This window comes from Brachyhypopomus gauderio, unplaced genomic scaffold, assembly GCF_052324685.1.
Source record: "Brachyhypopomus gauderio isolate BG-103 unplaced genomic scaffold, BGAUD_0.2 sc281, whole genome shotgun sequence".
NCBI lineage: Eukaryota > Metazoa > Chordata > Actinopteri > Gymnotiformes > Hypopomidae > Brachyhypopomus > Brachyhypopomus gauderio.
The window spans coordinates 120,001-126,375 of NW_027507102.1; positions in this window are offsets into that span (position 1 = coordinate 120,001).

Below are 6,375 nucleotides of genomic sequence, written 5' to 3' on the forward strand. Positions count from 1 at the left end.
ACCTGACATTTTCAGAAAATAATAATAAATAAAACATGAATATTAAATAAGTATTTTTCTAGTAAAGCCAGGAAGCATTCCCTATTGGTGCAGACATCTAGGGGTTGGAACTACCTGTCAGTCACATGTCCACAGTAACACTAGAAAAACTCCACACAGATTACAAACACTCTGCACAGTTCCACCGAGATCAGGCAAGACACAGCCTTTAGAATGTCTAGAACCAGCGCCAGGAGACAGGGCATGTTTACAGGAACTAAGACCTAAGGAGTTGGGACGTGTTTACAGGAACCAGGACCAGGAAACGGGGCATGTTTACGGGAACTAGCACCAGGAAACTGGGCGTGTTTATAGGAACCAGGACCAGGAAACGGGGCATGTTTATGGGACCCAGGACCAGGAGACGGGGCATGTTTATGGGAACAAGGACCTGGAGACAGGGCGTGTTTACGGGAACCAGGACCAAGAGATGGGCCGTGTTTACGGGAACAAGGACCTGGAGACAGGGCGTGTTTACGGGAACCAGGACCAAGAGATGGGCCATGTTTACGGGAATAAGGACCTGGAGACGGGGTGTGTTTACAGGAACCAGGACCAGGAGACGGGCCATGTTTACGGGAACAAGGACCTGGAGACGGTGCATGTTTACGGGAACCAGGACCAGGAGATGGGCCGTCTTTACGGGGTGATTGTGCTCTGTTATTGTATGTCCCAGCAAGTTATCTGCATGACCCATGTGAATATGTACATTATTGCATTTACAGCATTTACCAGAGATGTACCATTTGGGCAATGTTGTACAACCCAATGATCCCATCAGTTTAGGACACATCAGTGTAGAACCCACATCAGTTTAGCACACATCAGTCTAGGACACACAGTGTAGGACACGTCAGTGTAGGACACACGTCATTAATTATCAAATTAGGAGGATATACAGAGAAGTCATATTATCTTATCCTTATATTATCTTGTTATATTACCTTTATGATGTTATATTATCATAACACAGAAGAGGTGGATAACCACCTCTTCTCGCCTCCCAGAGAGACCAGAGAGACTAGAGAAAGCTCAGTCATGCAGTCAGGGGTACTGGTTGGCTTAAAGACATCTCTCTCATCTGTCTCATTCTCTATCCGTCTCTCCATTATTCTCATCTCTCTCTTTCTCATTTGATCCTATTTCTTACATATGATAATAGATGAAAGATTGCCTGAGGCTTTAAATATTTGGTTTTGGAGTGTGTGTGTGTGTGTGTGTGTGTGTGTGTGTGTGTGTAGACAGAATGAGAGGGAGAGAAAGAGCGGGAAAAATGCTTCCAGTTTGAAGTTCTTTGCTTGGCTTTGCCAATTACCTCATATCAAGCATTAGATGAAGGAGAGAAATGAGAGAGTGAGGGAAAGAGAGAGAGGGGGAGGAAGAGAGAGAAAATGAGAGTGCTAGAGCAGAAGGAAAGAAAGCAGACAAGATCAACGAGAGAATGAGGTGAGGTACAGTAGATGGTGAATTCTCACCAGTGGGTCACGGCACCAATTTCACTCACACATGTCTCTGTAAAGGAGGAGCCTCCCCTCTCCCCAGAGCAGTTATACACAGGGACATGTCTTTGATGTCTTCTATCCTTTTAACCTAAATGTTACAGAGGGAAGGTGAGTTTGTGTGTGTGTGTGTGTGTGTGTGTGTGTGTGTGTGTGTGTGTGTGTGTGTGTGTGTGTGTGTGTGTGTGGTTACTACACCTGTTTAGCCTGCATCTACACCTCTGTGCTACACCCTCTACATTCATGAGGTTCTTTCTCTTACTCCAGGACATGTGGAAGGCACCGTCTGACCAGGTGGATAAGGGGCAACAGGATACCACGCACCCCCAGTGGATGACACCCTGACCAACCAGAGCAGATACAGGAAGCGTGTGGGGCAGTGCAGGACAGAAACTACTGATAAAAGATACGTGCTATAATTTCTTGTCTGACCAACATACGTCCATATGCACAAATATTTTCTCATTCTAGGACTTCTAAATTCTGACATCTTGGGTGCTTACACATCAATTACCAGCCATCCGTCACATCTGCCCCCCCCCCCCCCCCCCCCCCCCCCCCACTAGCTGTCATTCTTTTTGTCAATGTCATTATATTCCGAGTGTCAGTGTTTTCCCTGCCTGTTTGTCCCGCCTTCATTTGTAACCCTGCCCCTTGATTCACGTTCCCACCTGTGTCTTGTTTAAGTTCATGCTTGTTCTATGTATTTAATCTCCGTAGTGTTCCGTTGTCAGTGTCGGTCTTTGTGTTGTGGTGTCTGTTCATGTCTCAGATTTATGCTTTATACTTTCTCTTTATTCCTAGCTTTCCCGTTACACCAGATCCCAGTTATTGTGTTTATCTGCTTATTTAGCTTCTTGTTGCCCATGTACCCAAGTTATCCCATGTTATGTTGTTTCTCTTGGTTCTTTCAGTTAATCCCGTTCATCTGTTCTCTGCCCGCGATGTACTCAGTTATTTATGGCCACCGTATGTGTTTGCCGAAGTACAGTCGTGTTTCCTAGTGTCTCTTTAGTGTCCACCTTGTGTGTCTGTTAGTCCCAGTGTTGGGTATGTTTCCTAGTACCTGCCTTTCTCGTAGTGTGTTCAGTTATTTGTGTAGTTTAAGTAATAAACCTGTTCAAGTTCCTGCACTTGTGTCTCACCTGCCTAGTTCAAAACGTTACACCATCAAGACATTTAGGACTGAATATGTCAGGTCTGACTACAGTGCACAAGTAGGCTTATACTGCTTATACCGTGTTTCTCTCCCTACTTTAGGGAAACAGAGGAAAGACTGGCCTTGGCTCCCAGCAGTCTCAAGAAAAAGTCCCAGAACCGGCTGAAATCTGTGGACCCCAGTCGGACTTAGGCAAAGCGATGAATTTCGCAGCTTTGGAAAAGTGATCCACCACCACCAGAATAGTGGTGTTACCCCAAGAGGGGGGCAGTCCAGTAACGAAATCCATGGACACATGTGTCCCAGGCCTGGAAGGGATCGAGAGAGGATGTAATAATCCCTTGGGCACAAACCATGCATGATGCCACAAATTGCCCCACCTCCTGATCCATGCTGGGCCACCAGAAACTCCTTTGCATGAGTTCTAATGTGCGTCTAGTACCATGATAGGCCGCAACAGGAGAATTATGCCCCCACTCCATTACCTCTGTGCGTACTCAAGGAGGAACAAACAGTTTCCTAGGAGGCTCCCCACCCAGCCCAGAGTCACTGGCCAGAGCCCGTTTTAACAGCTGCCTCGACATCCCATTGAATGGGAGCGACAATGTAGGTAGCAGGGATGATGGTGCTGGGTGCAGGCTGGTCAGGTATAGTTTCCCATTGGCGGGGGAGGGCGTCCGGCTTTACGTTTTTTGACCCTGGGCGGTAGGAGAGGGTGAAATCAAATCTCCCAAAGAACAGAGACATCCTGGCCTGCCTGGGGTTAAGTCTTCTAGATTGCTGGACATAGGCCAGGTTTTTGTGGGATGTCCACACAAGAAAGGGATGTTTGGCCCCCTCCAGCCAGTGCCTCCGTTCTTCTAAAGCTAGTTTAACAGCTAGCAGTTCCTTGTCATCAACATCATAATTGCGCTCGGCTGGGGTTAAACGGTGTGAGTAGAAGGTAAACGGATGGAGTTTAGAGGGGGTGCCTGATCGGTGAGAGAGGACTGCCCCAATTCCTTGATCCAAGGTGTCAACCTCCACAACAAATGGGAGGTTGGGATCAGGCAAATGCAGTATCGGGGCCGACGTAAATCGCTCCTTAAGGGAGTCGAAGGCGTGCTGGGCCTCGGGAGTCCATTTGAATGGACCCAGCATCTTTTTAGTCAGGGCCGTGAGAGGGGCAGCCAAGGCATTAAAGCCCTTGATAAAACGGCGGTAGAAATTGGCAAACCCCAGAAATCGTTGTATCAACTGGAGAGTGGTAGGTACCGGCCACTGAGTGACCGCCCGCACCTTGGCCGGGTCCATGGCCAAGACATTCTGGGCAATTCTGAACCCCAGGAAAGCCACCTTGCGAACATGAAAAAGGGATTTATCTAGCTTAATGTAAAGGTGATTCCCCAGGAGTAGCTGGAGAAACATTCTGACATGGCATACGTGCCTCGAAGGCTGTTGCCATGAGCGGGAGAAGATGGTAATCTTTAATGGTTACCCTATTGAGCCCATGGTAGTTAATACATGGCCTAAGACCCTCATCTTTTTTCCCCACAAAGAAGAACCCAGTTCTAGCTGGCAAAGTAGAAGGCCGTATAAAACCTGCGGCCAATGCCTCTTGGATGTAACTCTCCATGGCCTTACGCTCAGGTGCAGCCAAGGAGAATAGACGTCCCCTGGGAGGACTAGTTCCAGGTAGCAGGTCAATGGCTATATCAAATGAGCGATGTGGAGGGAGCATGCTGGCTTTGCTTTTACTGAATACCTCCCTGAAGTCATGGTACTCATTGGGCACCTGGGAAAGGTTAAGAGTTTCATAGCCCTCCTTATTAGGAGTCAAAAGGTTGGCCTTGAGACACGTTTCCTTGCAGGCCAGGCCCCAGTTTCTGACAGTGCGAGCAAACCAGTCGACCTCAGGGTTGTGACGTTGAAGCCATGGGAAACCGAGAATGAGTTACGTATGGGGCTCGCTGATGAATGTTATCTGTTCCTTATGACCCCCCCCTATGCTCATATCAATAAGGATAGTTAGGGTGGCTACCTCTCCTGAACTCAGAGGAGAGGTATCAATGGCGACTACGGATAGAGGAGTGTCAAGCCGTTCTAAGGGAACACCAAGCTTTTTAGCTAGAGATAAATCACTAAAACTGACAGCAGCTCTGTCTGCTGCCAGAGCACGAAGTTCCAAGGAGTAGTCTGCCACAGACTGCCTTCCTTGCTGGAGATGCAGCAGGCGGGGACCCACTACACTCCCGGACGTGGGGTGATTGAAGGCATTCCTCATTGCTGCAGAAAACCGCTCATACGTTGTGCAAATCTCTGACTGCTTCTCCCCAACTGGTGTAGCCCATGACAGAGCCCTCCCTGAGAGCAGCATAAGAACATAAGCTATTTTAGACCATTCTGTGGGAAAGTGTGAGGGCTGTTGCTCGAATATAAGTAAACACTGCAGCAAAAAAACCCTGCATTCTTTGGGATCCCCTGAATACCAGGCTGGGGACGATATGCTGGCTTTACGTGAGCTAGGACTGCCGGAGATGCAGCAGCAGCAGCGCTAGGCATCTCGCGGGGCAAAGGAGATGCCTGACCGATAGCCTGTATGGCTACGGCCACACTTTGTACCTGCTCCATGATTTGGTGGAGAGCCTGCTCATGGTTACCCAATAGCTGACCTTGCCTGGCTAACATAGCCCTAAGGCCCTCTGTTTCGCGAGAAGCTGCTAGGTCCATTTTAGGCTGAATTGTTCTGTAAGGGCAGTGGACTTCACAAAGACTTCCACCGCGGTTTTCGCGATTATCAAAAAACCCATGTGCCGATTCACACAGGCAGGTAAAGTAATAAACTCGCCAACAAGCGAGAAAGGAGAAAGAAACACCAAACACGGCTGAAGACACAGAGAAAATGGCTGGCAACGAGCGGCATGGAAACCAAACGATTCACCAGTGACCTGCTACAACTCTCCCCAAATTAGGGAGGGAAACAGCTGCAGCAGTTCACTGCTGATTGCAAGGAACTGACCCATGGGCTCCTCCTAGCGGTGGCCAGAGGAACCGCACCGGAGTCAGACCTGACAGAATAAGAATTACATAGAGAACACATGTATATAAATACAAAGATGAGAATTATATATCCTTCCTATCTTTTCTTTGTTTATGTATCTCTTTAATTGTTGTTATGTTGACTGGCGTCGGCCCCCCCCCACAATCTTTCTTCCTCATGTTCTTAGGAAGATTTTCTTTGCCACTGTCGCCCTTGGCTTGCTCACTGGGGGCTCGGACAAAAAAACGTTATATAGATAAAGTTTTGATAAATTAGGGTTTATTACTCCATATATTATGAATATTATGAGTGAGTGAGTGAGTGAGTGAGTGAGTGAGTGAGTGAGTGAGTGAGTGAGTGAGTGAGTGAGTAAATTGATTAGCCAGCTGGTTCCACCATGGTTGCGCCCTGCCTACAAAATTGTCAAGGAGTTTCCACCATTAAGGACCTGAAATGCTTTTGAAATGATGGACTAGTCAATTTCTCCTTTTCCAATTAAATATAAACATAAATATAGATATAAAGATAAATAGAAATATAAGAGGTTGGAGCAAATGCAGCTGAGCAAAGGGGGACTAAGCACAAAGACAACCAGACAAACTACAGGAGTTAAAACAGCTACAAGGAAGAATGCAAATAAACAGGTACAATAAAACACT